The 17,815-nt window shown below is 49.4% G+C and overlaps 1 long non-coding RNA gene across 3 annotated transcripts in view; it reads left to right on the top strand.

Moving 5' to 3' along the window:
• Positions 1 to 17,815, top strand: part of LOC149128398 (uncharacterized) — a 76,493-nt gene that overhangs the window by 44,547 nt on the left and 14,131 nt on the right. For 2 of the 3 annotated variants that reach the window (XR_016212754.1, XR_016212744.1), the window contains exon 3: positions 3,780 to 4,038. The exons of the other annotated variant lie outside the window; for it this stretch is intronic. This is a non-coding gene — a long non-coding RNA (uncharacterized LOC149128398). Of the gene's footprint in view, positions 1 to 3,779; positions 4,039 to 17,815 lie in introns of those variants that run through there. 3 annotated transcript variants of the gene reach the window in all.

Here is a 17,815-nt window from a genome sequence, read left to right as displayed (position 1 = left end):
CACACCGTTCGCTTGCTGATGTGACTGCCTTCCCAGCTCAGCTTGGACGGCTTCCTTTGCTCACAGAGTCTGTCTGCTTCAACTGGCTTACAAGAAGACCCAGGCAGAGGTGAGAAGGGAAGAAGGCTTTGTCTCTCCAGCAGAGAAGACAGCCCTCACCCAGCTGCACCCCATGAAGCAGGGAAGAGTCGCGCTACGGGCTGGGGTGGGCACACGCTCTGGGCCCTAGCAGCTACAGCGGCGCCTTCCTGGCAGGGGACATAAAGAGTTAAGGAAATGCACTTGGACTGGCCCTGCAGCTTGAAACCCAAGCTCCCGAGGTCTCTTTCATAACCCAGAGCCAGGGAAGTGTCTATTGTCAACAAACAGCACCAGTGGACCAATGGCAAACTGGAGGGTGGCTCTGAGAGGGGCCCCTGGGTGTCACCAGGCAACAGGCACAAAGGAGGGCTGGATCCACTGCCCAGCAGATGATCACACCACCCCACGGCCCTCCCCCGCCCCCATAGCAGTGCCCCAGCGCAGCCAGGTGGCAGAAGCTCCCCTACCCCGATACCCCAAGATCAGATTACCCCCAGTCCCAGGCTATGGAGGGGCACAGGAGGTGACATAGACAAGGTTTTATTTGGAAACTTCATTACCATCTAGTGTATCGGGCTGATGGCGAAGATGAAGATTCGCTGAGACGTGGCCGCAGATACAGCCCCACTCCTACGCCTTTCCTCTGTTCGTGTTCTTACAAGTCAGCAGACGGGCACAACCCTAGGATCCCTCACCCCTGACCTCCTGGCTTTCCCTGGGGCGTATGAGTGGGAGGCTTTGGACAGATTTACTAAGTTAGACTCCAGGAGAATGAAGAGTGAAACCTTCAGGATGCTTGTTTCTCATTCCTGCAGAGAACACTCCCTTCGTGTCTCAGAGCCAGAGGAGGGTGAGCAATCGCCCATGCAAAGCCGTCTTATCTCAAACTAATGACAAGCTGAAGAAACCTTTTCATCTCAACTGGCAGTTATTCTTTGAACATTTACAGCAGGGACTGGGGTGTGGCCAGGTGCTGGGGTTGCAAAAATGAATTGATCTGGCCTATCCCAAAGAGTCACTGAAATCCACCCTTTTTTTTTAGAAAAAGCCACCATAAATGCTGAAGGCTCTCAAATCCCAGCCCATCCATACCTAAACTCTCTGCTATATCTACTATGGTTTGAATACAGTTTGTGTTCCCTTATCTCATTCAAGAGTTGAACCCCCAAAGTCTGATGTGAATCAAATTGAGAAGATGGAAACACTCTGATCATGGTGTTTAGAGGGGAGGCTTTGGGAAGTAAGTGCTCAGGATCAGATAAAGTCATTAAGATGGAGCCCTTGAGGTTGAATCCTGGTGACTTTGTAAGGGGAGGGAGAGAGACCAGATAGGCACACATACCTGTTCCCTGTGTCTTGCTGTGTGGTGCCCTCAGGGCTCTGCCAACAAGAAATCTATCACTAGATGTGGACCCTGGAACCCTTAGAAGTATGAGTTAAGCCTCTTTTCTTCATAAGTGGGTTGCTTTGAATATTTTGTTATAGTAACAGAAAGCTAATACAATATTAAATAGTTTTGTAGACATCTCAAGGGCTTTCCACAGTCCCTCCACCCTCACACTTAGCCTGCCCCCAAATTCAAGGTGTCCTCTCTTTAACCAAACCAGTTTTATTGCTTGAGCTACTTGTCTTGGTGGACTGAATTGAAAGCTAGATGAGAGGCCTCCAACAGATCCTTCCCTGGCACCTTCAGAAGGTGCACGGCCCTGCTGGCACCTTGAGTTGACACTTCTGGCCTTCAGAGCTATGCTGCAGTGAGTCCCTGCTGACCTGAGCCACCCGTTTGTAGCACTGTTACTGCAGTCCCAGGAAACAAATATGCTCCCACTGAACGTTGTCCAAGAAAGGAGCTTGGGAGCCTCCCCTGAGTCCTCCCAGTCACCACCATATCCAATAAACCGACCACCAAACGCATCCTTTCCACCTGCAAGACCCTCGACAGGTGACCTACTTGTCTTCATTGTCCTGTACTGCCTTGGGAAGCCACGTTAACGGAGCAACAGGATCCTCAACTGCCACGGAGAAGCCCAGTCTAGGGAAAAAACATGCTGTGGGTAAAGGAAGAAGGCATCTTTGGGCACGGTGGGAATCTGGTGTGCCCAGAGCATGGCATGTGGAATTTTGGCTGGAGTGAGCTGGGAATTCCCCAAGGATTAAATATAATTTATTTTTTCATATAAATTTCTGCTAATTTCCTTCAACTCTGAGACAGCAAAACGCTAGTCAGTGAAGGGGGAACATATGATTTGGAAGGTCCGCTTTGTCTTTACACTTTGCAGACATAAAGAATAATTTGTTTATTTCCCCTGCATAAAATCATTGCCTGAACATGAAGGCGAGGATTAAACCACTCATTTGCCTTCTCTTCTCCAAAGAAAACAAATTTGATTCTTCAGCTGCTTTCTTATCAAATCCATTCTCTCTCTCTCTCTTTCTCTCTCTCAAACCTTAATTTCCTGAGATCATTTTGATTTCATTCTCTTTTCCCCTGTGTTCCAATTGCATGGACCAGAATTAAAGCATAAAACCAAGATGTTACTAAAATTGGTGGGGTCTCTGGGCAGAGCAAGAAGAGCAGTCCCATCATACAACAATATCCTGTCCTGCCATGGTGCAGGACAGTTCAAGACCAACCCTGGGGCAAAAGTTGCCGCATTGGTTGGAGGCAGGAAAGATTATCTGTCAGAAGGCTCATTAATCTTGCAGTACAACAGCTGATCTCAAAAGCCCCCAGAGGAGGCAGGCCAGGAGCCCCTGGAGGACTGCCCATCCACGTGGTATGAAGGCTGAGGAGGGTGCACAGGGTGTGGGAGGCCTGTCACCCTGCACCACCGTGATCAGAACATGGATGGGCAAGAGCCCAAGCACAGGCACCTGCACACAGCTGAAGCCTGGTGGCTGGCAGTAGAACATCAAGTCAAAACCACCAGCTAGTTCTTGTGGTCCAAGGGTGACAGTCATCCCAATCAGCAAGTTAGTACTACTCTGACAGCTCAGTCTCATGCAAAAGAAATATGGGAGCCAGTAGATGACCAGACTGCCAGGCCAGTCTCCTGGGAAGGGGAAAGGGTACATCTGGTCTACCCCATCCAATGGGTCGGTAGCAGGTCAGAGAATATCCCGAAGAGGAGAAGAAAGGGCAAGCCCAAAGAAGATCCCATCTGTAAGCAGTGCCCCACCAGTGTAGCTCTGCCTACCTTGCCTGGTCCTAAATACCAAAGGAACACTCCAAAGTGTGCATGTGGGGGTGGGAGAGAATGGGGTTTGGTTCTTCCATAGTGGACTGTAACTTGGGAGCTAACACGTAGCATAGGACTAGAATGGAGAGCCTATGGAGCAAAATTTTTTGAGCAAACCAGAGTCAGGGACCAATTGACTCTGGGCCAGGAAGAACAAATTGGAGATTAAGATTATTTATGTGTCCATTTTCAGCCCTCAGCAGTGAGCTGAGGGAGGTACCAGGCCTTCATGCCTGGAACAATGCCTGTCATCGTGTGTGTGCTGACAGATGGAAGCAAAGAAAGCTGAATGAATGAGCGGCCTTGACTTTGCCTGTTGAGATTGGCCCAGAATCTGGGACATGATTGAGTCTGGTTAGAATCGTCAGCAGAGCAGGCTGCAATAGAGAAAGAATAGAGAAAGCAGGAGGAGGGGGAGGAAGAGGCGGAACTGACATGGAATGTCCCCTTCTCCCACAGCCTGGAAGCATTTCCTCATGGCTTCTGAAGGCTCCCTCTGTGGCTGTGACTCCGAGTGGCCCTCCTGCCACCACGCTAACCTTCAGCATCCTATCAGCGACACAGAGATCTCCAGGTTTCCCACAGAACCCTGTTGCTGTCACAGCAAGCCACTTGTGAATTGTGAAACAATGCAGTGAGTTACTCCAGTTTTGAAAAATATTTCCCAAGCGGGTCCTCCAGCAGCAAGTACACATTCATGTCCCATGTTGAACCACCCCTGGTGCCTATCAATTGCTGTCTGCAGCCATTCAGACACCCGAGGTTCAAATGATTAACAGCTCCCTGGATTGCTTACCTTTGCAGAATACCGCACGCTCATTTGAGCATAAAACGGCTCCCAATAGGAATATCAAAATTGCCTTTGAATACTGGATAATTTATGGGTATGTTCATACCCTTCACTAAGCTCTAGGTGACAGCTTGATAGGCAATTAACAAAGCAAAACAGTACCTGGCCTCTGATGGGTAGAAGGTCGTTTGAACAGGCCTGTCCCCCAGATGGTGACTCTCAGCTGGGAGTGGTCTTGTGCCAGGGAGTGTCACAGGACAGGAAGTCCAGCACAGCTGCTGCCTGCTGTGTTGGGAAAACCAGATTTGAAGCCCAGAGCTGAGGTCAGGCTAGAGGGAATGAGACCCCAGAGCTGGTGGTGGGGGCCGGGGAGGAGATTGGCTAATTCCTCCCTCTAGGAGGGCAGCTTCTCCTGGTTAGAGAATTACAAATTCCTACTTATGCTGTGCCCTCTATGCCCACCCAGTGCAGTGGTGCTTGCAGGTGGAGCACAAGATAAACTGGCCATTTGGCCAGTGTGTCAACAGCCCACACAGAATTTGAGTGCTGGGTAACTCTTACTATGACCCTCCAGGATTCTGCCCACATGCAGAAACTTCTCTGTGTCTCCTCCCTCACCCAAAGATAGGATTGCATTGAAATAATACTAACAGCTAGCATTAATCATGCTGCTAATAACTGTCAGAAATTATAGTAAGTTGAAACTGTACCAAGAAATGACACCAAATATTTCCATAATTATAAGAGTATGTATCTAGTTCTTTGGGGGGCAACTTACACATTTAATTTTTTAAAAGATTATTTATTTGAAAGAGTTAGAGGCAGAGAAGGAGAGAGGGAGAGAGAAGGGGGGGAGGGGTCTTTTATCCACTGGTTCACTCCCCAAATGGCTGCAGCAGCTGGAGCTGGGCTGATCTGAAGCCAGGAGCCAGGAGCTTCTAGGTCTCCCATGCCAGTGCAGGGGCCCAAGCACTTGGACCATCTTCCACTGCCTCCTCAGGCCAAAGCAGAGAGCTGGATCAGAAGTGGAGCAGCCGGGACTCGAACCAGCACCCATATGGGATGCTGACATTGCAGGGGGCGGCTTTACCCACTATGCCACAGCACCCGCCTCCTCATTTAATCTTAACAACAAGCCTGCAAACTAAAGTACCACCAGTATACCATCATTTTCAGATAAAGAAGCTGAGTTGCTGAGAAGTTAATGAGTGCCTAGACCAAATAGCTAATAAGTAGAATCGGGATTTGAGCCCCAGCAGTAGGACATGTTTCTAGGACCCTTACATCCATTCTACATTTCCAGAAAATGTCTCTCCATATCATAGAAAACTTTCACTTTTACATGTGTTGCATCATCTGTTCCAGACCTTGGCCATTCCTTCATATCTCTCTTGAACCATCCCTTGCCCTTAACCTCTGCATCCTAGCAGTATTGGCTTTGTGGTTCCTTAAACTTGACATACCTCCTCTCACCACAAGACCTTTTGTAGACTGAGATAGGGCCTCGGTTGCACTCTTTTGCATATCCAGTGCGCCAGCACCCTTGGTGAAAAAACAATTCTTTCCTCCAATGAGTTATCTTGGTACTCTTATTTTGGGATTCTAATTCTATTCCATGGGCCTACATGCCTATCTTTATGCTAATACTGCATTTTCTCGATTGCTGTAGTTTTATGGCGTTTTGAAATTGAGAATACTGCTTCCTCTAATTTTATTCCTCTTTTTCAAGATTGCTTTGTTTATTTTGTGTCCTTGAATTTTCATGTGAGTTTTAGGATCAGCTCGTGAACTTCTAAAAGTAAGTCAGCTGGGATGTTGGTAGAGATTGCATTGAATCTGTAGGTCAGTTTGGGGAGTAATGGCATCCTAACATTGAGTCTTCCAAACCATGGGCGTGAGATGTCTTGACATTTATTTGGGTCTTCCTTAATCTTTTTCAACAATCTTTTTTATTTTCCAGGTATGAGTTTTATACTTCTCTTGTTAAACTTTTTCCTGAGTATTTCAATGCTGTTAGAGGTGAAATTCTTCTCTTAATTTCATATCAGATAATTTATTACAAATATGTAGGAATACAGTTAATTTTTGTACATTGATCTGATATCCTTCAGCCTCGCTGAACTTACCTATTAATTCTGATAGAATTTTTGTGAATTCCTTCAGGTTTGTCTTCTGCAAATAGAGGTGTTTTATTCATTTCCTTCCAATCTGGATACCTTTTATTTCATTTCCTTGGCTAATATCTAAGTAAAAACAATGATGTAAGCATGGTTCTTGACCTTGTTCTTTGTCATAGTGGGAAAATATTCAGTCTTTTGCTATTCAGTATGTTATTTATTGTAAGTTTTTCATAGGTACCCTTTGTGAGATGAGGAAGTTTCCTTCCATTCCTGATTTCAGTGTTTTCATAATAGATAGGTGCTGAATTTGTCAAATGCTTTTTCTGTGTCTGTTGAGATGATATGTGGGTTTTTATCTTTTATCATATTGATCCTGTATTACATTACTTGCTTTTTAGATCTTAAAATCAGCCTTGCATTCCTGGGATAAATTACATGTTATATGTTACTAGTATTTTGTTGAGGACTGACTCTTCTGTTCTGGTTTTGGCTGCTTCTACTTGGCCCCTGAGCTCTTGTCTGGCAATGCCCAGGTCATCGGAGCAGTAAACATCCAAGGACTGAGGTCACAGCTGGATTAAGAAGCCAGCCAGCTTGACAGTTACCATGGGGTACTACCTGAAGCTGGTACTGGACTGCATGCAAAATACCCTAATAGTTAACTCAGAATTTTAAGCCTACATCCCACAGCCTCAAACTGTCTTGTATGAAACAATCCCTTGCAATCCTTACTGAACCATGGATTCTTGAGTCCAACCCCAGTTTCTGATTCCATAGTTCTGGGGTGGGGCTTGAGATTCTCATGCCTAACAAACTGACAGTTGATGCTAATGCCAAGGCTGGTGGTTCATGGATTGCACTTTTGTTAGCACACACACTCCTGCATGGCTGGCCAAGTGTAAATTATTCATTTTCCCTCTGAAACAGCACCTACCAAGGGAGATGTTAAAAAAAATGCCCCTTATGCCTGAAAGCAGTGACCCCGAGTAGCAAAGACTACACCCGTTTTCTGGACCTTGGTTTCTAAATACCATCTTCCAACTCAGGAAATGGGGATCCTGGAGAAATAGCTAACTTCAGGACTTGGTAACATGGACAATATAGGATGAGTTTGGAATACCTTGTAGTGCTAGAAAGTAAGGAAATAAAAGTGGTTGGGTGCCTATCAACAACAACAAAAAAATACACAGGATCCAACAAGAAAGAGCTCCCCATGGCCAAAGATGGAATAATTGGAGTAATGAAATAAATAACATTAATATTGGACTAAAACTTAAAGAATAAAAAAATCCATGAGTTTATACTGATAAAAGTGAATAAATAAATGAAATATAGTGAGAGAGGAATAAATTTCTATACAGAAGGATACAAATAATATATGTAGATGTGTCCCCTGATAGGAGGTAGAAATTAGTTCCTTTCCTCTTGAGTATGGACTAAACATGCCATCTTCTACAGAACAGAATATTAAAAAGGGGTAAAAAGTAACTTTGGGGGCACATGTTTGACAGCATAGCTAAGATACCAGTTGGGACAGCCCGCATCAAATATTTGAGTACCTGGTTGAAGTCTTAGCGATGTTTCCAATCCCATCTCCTTGCTAATGAACGGCTGGGAGGCAGCAGGTAGTGGCTGTAGTAGTGGAGTCTTTGGGGTTCCCAGCTCCTGATGTTGGCCTGGTCCAGCCCTGGCAGATGCAAGCATGCAAGCATTTGAGGAGTGAACCAGCAGATGGGAGATCTCTGTCTGTGCCCCCCATCCCTACCACCTCTGTCTGTCTCATAGCATTTAAAATAAATAAGTAAATGTTTTTTTGAAGATTATTTATTTATTTATTTATTTGACAGGCAGAGTTACAGACAGTGAGAGAGAGAGACAGAGACAGAGAGAAAGGTCTTCCACCCAATGGTTCACCCCCAAAATGGCCGCAATGGCCGGAGGTGCACCAATTCGAAGCCAGGAGCCAGGTGCCTCTTCCTGCTCTCCCACGCGGGTACAGGAAGAGGGCCATCCTCCACTGCTTTCCTGGGCCACAGCAAAGAACTGGACTGAAAGAGGAGCAACCAGGACTAGAACCCGGTGCCCATAGTAAATGTTTTAAAAAGAGTTATTAGCCTATATTTTTTTTGAAAACTAACTCAGTAGTGGAGAAACCAGCCAACTTCCCTGCCAAGTGGCCAATCACGCCTTGCTGGGAGACTCACAAGTCCCAGGTCACAGACTTGGTTCCATCACTGTTTCTGACCTTGCTTGTCACCGTCTTAACTGGCCTCCCAGCCAAGGTGATCCTTCTAAATTGCACAGCGGATCATGGCTTTCCCCACTCTGAGCTCTTCATTGATGCTTCCTCACCCCAGGCTGATGCCCAGCATCTTCGTGATCTGCCTCAGTCTCTCCTCTGACTTTTACTCTTGCTCATCCGCAGCCCATGGCTGTGGTCCAGGCACACTGACCACCCAGCACTTCAACAGCGAGCCCGGCACTCTCAGCCCCTGTGCTGCTCTGCCAGGAGGGCCCCTCCTCCCCATCTCTAGGCAGGCTCCCATTTATAACCCGGGGGTTCCGTTCTCCACACTGGCCTCCCCGGCCCGCCCAGCACCTTCCTTTTCCATGCTCACCCAACAGCTTTTTGGTTTTTTTTTTTTTTTTTTTCTCCCAGCCCCCAAGGAAAAGCCTGTTTCCACATTTGCTTCCTTCTGGGGGCTGGGGGTTCTTCACGGAAGAAACAGTGTTGGACCCATCTTGGTGACATCACGGTGCTGGCTGTCCCCTTGTCCCACAACTTGGAATGCAAGTGTTCATCTTGAGCCCACCTGGGTACCAGGTGCCACAGCTCTCAAGGAGCTCTGATCCCGCACGGAGCAATGCAGACTGTGTGGGAGTCGAAGGGTGTCCCAACGGCACAGCCCGCCCCACACAGCCGAGAGCTTCTCCTCCCACATTCTCCCGTGTCTTCCCCTGCAGTGCCCTCCTTGGGCCATCATGCAAGGGAGGATTTTCTTTTCTTCTCCAAAGAGTGAGTGCCATGCTCTGTTGGCCTCTCTCTCTCTCTCTCTCTCTCTCTCTCTCTCGTTCTCCTTTCCTCCCTCCCCCTCTTCTCTCCCCATCTCCCCCTAGCTCTCACACACACCCATGAGTATTGCTAACTGTAAAATTTTTTTTTTATTTGACAGAGTTAGAGAGAGAGAGAGAGAGACAGAGAGAAAGGTCTTTCTTCCGTTGGTTCACCCCCCAAATGGCCACTACGGCTGGAGCTACACCGATCCGAAGCCAGGAGCCAGGTGCTTCCTCCTGGTCTCCCATGCCGGTGCAGGGCCCAAGCGCTTGGGCCATCCTCCACTGCCTTCCCGGGCCACAGCAGAGAGCTGGACTGGAATAGGAGCAGCTGGGACTAGAATCCGGTGCTAATAGGGGATGCTGGCGCCGCAGGCGGAGAATTAACCAAGTAAGCCATGGCGCCAGCCCCAACTATAAAAATTTTAAGAGGTAAACAGACCCTAAGAGTACAAAACCAAAGTACCTTATTATCTTTCCAGTCAGTCCTACTCTCCAGAAAGGACTGCCCTGAACTATGAGTTCTAACAGTTATCATCACAGCCTCAGTTGCAACATGTAGATCTATATTCGTGCTGTTGCCATCCTACACACTGTCACTGCAGCAGTGTGAAATATGGTGGAGTTAGCATACTTATTCCAACTCCTGTTGCCTTTTCTCATTGTCTTTCCCCCCTTTTTAAAAAAGATTTATGTATTTATTTGAGTGGCAGAGTTACAGACAGAGAGAGGGAGAGACAGCCGGTTCACTCCCCAAATGGCCACAATAGCCGGAGCTACACCAATCCTAAGCCAGGAGTCTGGAGCTTCTTCCAGGTCTCCCACACAGGTGCAGGGGCCCAAGCACTTGGGCCATCTTCCACTGCTTTCCCAGGCTATAGCAGAGAGCTGGACCGGAAGTAGAGCAGCTGGGACTTGAATTGGCATCCATATGGGATGCTGGCACTGCAGGCACCAGCTTTACCCGCTACGCCACAGCACTGGCTCCCCTTTTCCTCTTCTTGATTTGCCTAAATGGTAGCCTTAATTTTGAGTTCTTCTGATGGTTATCACTAAATAATGTCCTGAAACCATATCTGGCTCCATCAAATTCATAATCATTTAAACACTTACTTTCTGTTAAACCCATCCTTGCTGCTGTTGACTTCTCTCTTCCACATCCTTCCTACTTTGGTCAGCTCACCATATTGTAACATGTCAAGAAATCTGTGACATCTGTAATGCTGTGACACTGTAATGAAGTCTGCTTGGTCTGTGGGCTGATTTTTAAAATAGGAAATCAATGACTAGACATCACATACTATGACTCTGTAACTGTTATTGGCTAAAGAACTAAATGGTGTGGCCAGGTCATAGAGCAGGAAGTGGAAAGTTCTGTTCCTAACCTGTGAACCCATCTGATCTGAGACCTTTTTCAATTGTGCATCTTTAATCGCCTTTCAGAGTCACCCTAATTGGTCTATTAAAGTTTTCCTCTTCCTCTTGGGTCAGTGTCAGCAACAGGCAGTGTGGCAGGAAGTCACCTTTTCCTCCAAATTCTTGAATGAATTGACACAGGCTCGAACCCCTCTCTCTCTTTTCCCACCATCTCTCTCCCCTCCTCCCTTCCCCCTCCTCCCCCCTCCCCCTCCCTCTCCCTCCCCCTCCCTCTCTCCCCCTCCCCCTCTCCCCCTCCCCATCTCCCCCTCCCTCTCCCTCTCTCCAGCTCTAATTTGTTTTCCAGCTTTTTTGGTTATTTAGGTATTTCAAGGAACCAGGTTTTAGGTTTAGTTAAAGCTTTCAAATAAACCTTATATCTAATTAACTTAGTTTTAGTAACTCTGAAATCGTAGTGGGCTCATGCTTCGTTGATTTTACCCTTTCTTTTTACAGCTCTCCTCTTTCTGGTTGCCTTTAGTTTATTTGTTGTCGTAGCGTGAATCCCTTAAGACAAGAACTTACTTCCTTGACTTCGTCTTCTTTCTTCTCTAACAGTGAGGGCCTGGTGGGTAGCCATCAATTTTCCCGTGAGGACAGGCTTTGCCAGGTCATCTGTTTTCAGTTTTGTGTTTCCTCACTTTATTATTTTTAGTAATAAAAATTTCCATTTTGATTTCCTCATTGAGCCCAAGACTAAGTGGATATTTTTTCTTAAAAGAGTTAAATTTTGTTCTCATTTTAACAAGTTAGTTTTAATGTTATTAGGATCATAAATTTTGCCTATAAAATTGCTCCCTTAAAAAATCTCTGGATAAGGTTTCTTTGCAGCCTGACAAGCGCCTGTAGTCTGTTAAGTACAATGAAATTCACCTTCGGTGGATCAGGAGGGAAACCCGCCTTCCCCGCTCCCAATTAGGCTTCGTTGCCAGTGGGCGACAATTGTGAGACTCGGCTGGGTCAACCAAATGAGCAGGGTTTATGCTCAGCTCAGGGCAGTGAAGTCAGCTGGTGGCAGCTCCATCTTTGTTCCTTCTCAGCCAGAGCCCCTTTGACTGCTCTTTTCGCTTTCATTCCAATCAGGCCATCCCACGGGTTCCACCCACCTCCTCTGCCCCTGCCCCTGCCCCGGCCCCTGCCCCGGCCAAGCCCCAGTCGTCTCTCGCCTGCACATCAGGAGGCTCTCGGCCCTTACAGCTGGTTTCTAACCCAGCAGCAACAAGGGCCTGTTGCTTCTCTGCTCAGCACCCTCCAGCAGTTCCCTGGCCTCTCCGTGGAAAAGCCCCTCACCGGCGTGGCTGGCATCCTCGTGACGGGCTGGAAGAGCAGGGGAGCCTTGGGATGGGGAGGCAGCGTGCCCGGCCGCAGCTGAGGGCCTGGACCGCCACATCCCTTTGAGGGCTCTTAGCAACGACCGAGGGACCCCTGGGAGGGAGCTCTCTTCCAGCGGTCGGTCTGGAGCTAATGCCCGGCTATTTAGGAACTGAAACAAAGTGTGATTTTCTTTTGTGGCTACAGGCCTGAAAGGTGGGAATCATGTCTGCTGCAGCTTTGCAAACTTGTCTTGGCCAAATGGATCTCTAGCAATGAGAGATTTGCTCTCCGAGTTTCAAGTTGAGCCCTTCTCTGCTTGCTTGTGGTTTCTTGGACAGAGGAAAATGGCAAAAATGACACTTTCCTTTTGGCCAGAAGCATTTCTGCCTGTGCTCAGTGTGATGCCATCCGAGGAATGCAAATGTGTGGGTCTCACTCTGGCCTGGAGCTTTGTAAGCTGGCCAGCCAGCGGGGAGGGCTTTGTGTAGCTGACCGCCTGAAATAGGCAAGGCTTTCTCTCCCTCTCAGCTGAGTTGGAGGGTGGCCACTCCACGTCCACTGGGAGGGACGTCACCCAGTACTGGACTCCCCAGGATGAACACAGGAGCCCTTTTTCTGGGTTACTGCATCACAGGCCTATGCCACTTGCATTGCTAGATTGGCTGCAAGGAAAAGGAAGAATTTCCCAAGAAGCTCAGGCATGACAGCTCTGCCAGGGGTCTGGAGCCTTGCTGGCCAGGAGCATGGGCCCTTCTGTGTCGGGAACAGAGATCCATGTTGATTTTTACCTAAGGAATCTCGCGCTGGTGTGTGTTGTGTTTGTGTGGGTGTGGGTGTGTGGCGGTGCCACTCCTGGGACCTATACAGCTGCTCCTCTGTTTTCACACCTGAAAATGCTTTGGAAAGGAACTTCTCTACAATGTGTCTCGAGCTGCTTCCTCTTCCTGCTTCCCTGCACAAACACGGGATTGCTTCTGCGAATAAAGCAAAACGCATCTCAGCGTGTGGAGCTCAACAGGTCCAGGGACTTCAGCCGGTCCCAGCCCAGGAGGCAAGGAAACCACACCCAGATGGCACCCAGACACTTCACGGCACTGCTGGACTAAGACGGCTTGTTGTGAGTCTCGCACGCAGCCCTCTCCTACATGCACAGTCCAGTGTCTCTCATACGAGTTCTCGAAGGGGCTTTGTGAGTAACCTCTCCTTTGAAATAGTTCATGCTGAGCTTGAGCCGATTTCGAGGTGCCTAGACCATCAGGTGACACGTGCACATGCTTCGTGCCCATCTCAGTGCTCAGTCTTCTCGTGTCATCCCCCACTCACTTAGCCCGAGAGCAGGTCCCCCAGAGCAGTGGACACAGCCCTACATGACCTGGCACCTCCTCTCCCTACAGCCTCATCTTGTCCCACTCTCTCCTCAATCTCTGAACCCTAACTCTGCTTGGCTGTGTCATGCTCCTCTCTGGAACGAGATCTTCCCATGCACTGGAACCCCCAGGGCCCACCTTCCCCATCACAATGCACCTATCCTGCACCTGCCCCTTGCAGGAAAGCGTAGGCCTGCCCCCAGCATGGTGCATGTAGCCTTCCTAGCACTTGCTGAGATTTTAAATGAGCATCTAATTATCTTCTTTTTTAAATTTTTAAATTTTTTAAAAAAATATTTTATTCATTTAAGAGAGTTACAGAGAGAGGTAGAGCCAGAGAGAGTCTTCCATTCTGTCGGTTCACTCCCCAAATGACTGTAACAGCCAGAGCTGAGCTGATCCGAAGCTAAGAGCCAGGAGCTTCTTCTGGGTCTCCCACAGGAGTGCAGGGATCCAAGGACTTGGGCCATCTTCCACTGCTTTCTCAGGCCATAGCAGAGAGCTGGGTCAGAAGAGGAGCAGCTGTTACTAGAACTGGCGCCCATATGGGATGCTGGTGCTGCAGGCTGGGGCTTTAACCCACTGCACCACAGCACTGGCCCCCTAATTATTTTCTAATGTTCTGCTTGCCCTGATGTGGCTGGCGTCTCTTGTTTTTCTTTCTTTCTTTCTTTTTTTTTTTTTTTTTTTTTTTTTTTTGACAGGCAGAGTGGACAGTGAGAGAGAGAGACAGAGAGAAAGGTCTTCCTTTGCCGTTGGTTCACCCTCCAATGGCCTCTGCGGCCGGCGCGCTGCGGCCGGCGCACCGCGCTGATCCGATGGCAGGAGCCAGGAGCCAGGTGCTTTTCCTGGTCTCCCATGGGGTGCAGGGCCCAAGCACCTGGGCCATCCTCCACTGCACTCCCTGGCCACAGCAGAGAGCTGGCCTGGAAGAGGGGCAACCGGGACAGAATCCGGCGCCCCAACCGGGACTAGAACCCGGTGTGCCGGCGCCGCAAGGCGGAGGATTAGCCTAGTGAGCCGCGGCGCCGGCCCTCTTTTTTTTTTTTTTTTTTTTTTTTTTTTTTTTTTTTTGACAGGCAGAGTTAGTGAGAGAGAGAGAGAGAGACGGAGAGAAAGGTCTTCCTTTGCCATTGGTTCACCCTCCAATGGCCACCGTGGCCAGCGCACTGCGGCCGGCGCACCGCGCCGATCTGAAGGCAGGAGCCAGGTGCTTCTCCTGGTCTCCCTTGGGGTGCAGGGCCCAAGCACTTGGGCCATCCTCCACTGCACTCCCGGGCCACAGCAGAGAGCTGGTCTGAAAGAGGAGCAACCAGGACAGAATCCGGTGCCCCAACCGGGACTAGAACCCGGTGTGCCGGCGCCGCTAGGTGGAGGATTAGCCTATTGAGCCTCGGCGCCGGTCTCTTGTTTTTCTCACCAGCTGTATTTTGAATATTTAGCACAGTGCCTGGCCCAAGGCAGGTCCTTCATAAATGTTGCACGGATATAAGTGAAAATGAATGAGAAAATGAATGCCTGAATGAATGGCAAAATGGATTCCTAAGTCATGACGTGTGTCCCTGCCATTGTCTCAACACTCCCCTCTCCTGTCTGTAGGGCTGAGGGCTGAGCCTCCTGCGTCATCTTCCCTGGGTGAGGACCACTCACCGCGCAGTCACTCTTGCCTTTGTCAGCTGCCTGAAATACTTCTGCAGAAACCAAGACGTTCCCCTGGGTCTCTTCTTTAGAAACGCCTCATGTCAGCTCCAGAGAAGGGCTGCTTTTCTCCTGCCCCTAACACCTCTCTGTCCTTCCAGCCCAGTCCTCATAGGCTGAGAATATGCTTCTTTGCTCCTCTGATCAAGGCTCAGGGTGATGGCCCTGCTCCAGGAGGCAGGGGAGCCGGAAGGGTAAGCCATTATGTCATATAGGTGAGCAAGCACCTGTGAACTGGAAAATTAAGGTGCAGGTTAATGAGACCAATCCTAGGCCACCATCCTTATGCTGTGCTTAAAAAATTATGCACCACATGGGAAAACATGGAAATAAGAACCAAAGGCACAAGAGACCCAGTCTCTAAGTTCTAGCAGTTTCCTTGGCTGCAGTTAGGCCTTAAGACATTATATTTGCAGATAGAGCACAACTGCTTTGAATCCAAGTCAGGCAGCGCTTACTCAGGACCTGCCCTGTTTGGACACTGTGCAAGGCCCTGGGAACACAGGGCTGCAAGGGCACAGGTCTATCCCAGTGCAGAGGAAGAGAGGACACCACGACAGAGGTATGCCGTGCAAGAGCTGTGGTAGAGAGGGGGCTCCTTGCTGCAGGGACACGGGGAGGGCAAAGAGAGTGCTGGCTGGTAGAGGGGCCAGGGTGCAGAGATAGCCCAGAAAAGAGCAGAATGGTGGTTTCTGAGCTGGCTCCTAAGAAAAAGGAGAGTTTCATCAGATAAGCAAGAAAGGAGCGAGTAACCCAGACTGAGTAGAGTGTGAGCAAAGTGCAGAGGCTGGAAAGGAGAAAGTGGTCCTGAACAAAATGAGTGTTTGGTACCCCAGAAGCCTTGACTATGATTTCTTATCCACACTGGGATGCTCTCGAGAGCAAAGTAGCACACAGCAATGACGGCAGGAAGACAGGCGTAATGCAAGACTGTCCCAGGCAAATTAGACTTTCATGATGCTCTCTCAAGAGAGGAGGAAAGCAAGCCATGGCTGGACCCAGACCGGAACACAGATGGGACAGGGATGTGAAGTCCTAAAACCTACTAGGGTGCCAGAATTAGATCCTGGAGCCATTGCAGAGTCATCGAAGGGTTTTAAGCAGGGCGGTAACGTGCCCGTGACCATGATGGAGAAGATCCTTGGTGTAGCGTGTGCAGAAAGGGAACCAGCCTGTAAGCACACAGATGCAGGAGCCACGTCCTCCTGTCGGTCACTGTACTCATGGTGTTCTCTGTGGGTAGCTGTGGCATAGAGAAGGCGCAGAAGAACCCGTGCGAGTTCAGAGCCTGCCCTGCCCTCCGTCATGAACATGGCTCTGCCTTCCCGACCTGTTCTAGTCAGGATCTCTTTGCCTCTTCTCTGCTGGGTTTTCCTCTACTGCATGTCACTGTCCACATGCCAGCATCCTGCCTGTGTCCCGCCCATGGCGCACAAGTACCCCAGGGGCAGAGACGTTTTCCAATTGACTTCCTCTGTTTCTCTGGTGCCCGCTGCGAGGAAGACCCTAGGTACACATTTGCTGAAGGGAAAGGAGGCCGGCAGATTTGTTGTCTCTGGCTGTTGGTGGGGTATGTGTGTGTGGATGGGGGTCTGGACAGGGCGGGGTGGCAAAAGAGACAGCAAGGAAAACCTGGAACTGCACCTGTGAGAGCAGCCCTTCCCCTGGGACCACCTTGCATGAAGCCTTGTCATCTTCGTGCTCCTTCTGCGCCTCCCTGTGCCTGGGTCCTACAGTAGTCAGTGTCTAAGTCCGTCAGCCTCCTGGCCGAGCGTGAATCATTAACATCCCCTGTGACCCCTGCCTGCCTGCCTCGCCGAGGTCGCCATCACTTCTTGCACTGCCACACTCGCCAAGCGCTCTGAACTTAACCTGTGAATGTTTGATGAACATTGTCCACTCTAGCCAGGGAAAGAAACCCACTTTTACCAAGTTCATTTCCGGGCAGTTTTTCTTTTCAGCCTAAGGTTTCGGTGCCTCATCTCTGCCTCTTGAAGGCTCTTTCCACTCTGGACTACTCGAGGGCCCTTTCTCTGAACCAGAGGGCCTCCCCTCCCTGCAGAGGCCTCCTGTCCGGCACTCTCATTTCTGCTATGTGACTTGTCCATCAGTGGCCCACCCCCCACTCCCAACTAGACCGGGCAGGGGTCTTGCTCTTCTTCCTCAGGATGCTCCAGCCCCCAGCCCTCCATCCCCTGCCCCAACATGACTCAGAGTATAAAGGCCTCCAATCTGCCCACGCCTCCCTCTGGGCCAAGTGTCAGCTCTAAGCCATTGCTGCGGTTTCTTCTGGGAAAGCTGCGGGCTACCCTTCGTGTCAACAAAACCCCTGGTGACCTGCCTGGGCCTGCCTGGACGCGCTAGTCACAGTGCTGTGGCAACAGAGCGGGTTTCAGTGTCACAACTACATTCCACAGAGGAGTGGGCCAGGAGTGTGGCGATTACAGCCCAAGGCCCCAGGTGCCGCCGTCTGGAAGGGGTGGCCACAGGAGACTGGGGACGCTGGGGGAACACCAGTGAGCAGAGCTGCCGGAGAGGATGCAGGGTTCAGGGTGGAACTTCGGGGTGGCTCAGTGTCTAACAAGAGGCAAGAAGCCAGGAGATGAAGACAGACTGATGGAACACACAAGAACATGTTTAGGAGGAAGGCCTGTTGGGAGATGTGATTGACAGCCAAAGGCCGAGAGCGTGCAGTGAAGGGAGATGCATGAGAAAGAAGAGGTTCTTCTGGGCCTA

The sequence above is a fragment of the Oryctolagus cuniculus genome, chromosome 1 (assembly GCF_051225735.1).
Source record: "Oryctolagus cuniculus isolate XC-2025 breed Fujian yellow rabbit chromosome 1, ASM5122573v1, whole genome shotgun sequence".
Classification (NCBI taxonomy): domain Eukaryota; kingdom Metazoa; phylum Chordata; class Mammalia; order Lagomorpha; family Leporidae; genus Oryctolagus; species Oryctolagus cuniculus.
This window is presented reverse-complemented; position numbering and strand designations above follow the sequence as displayed.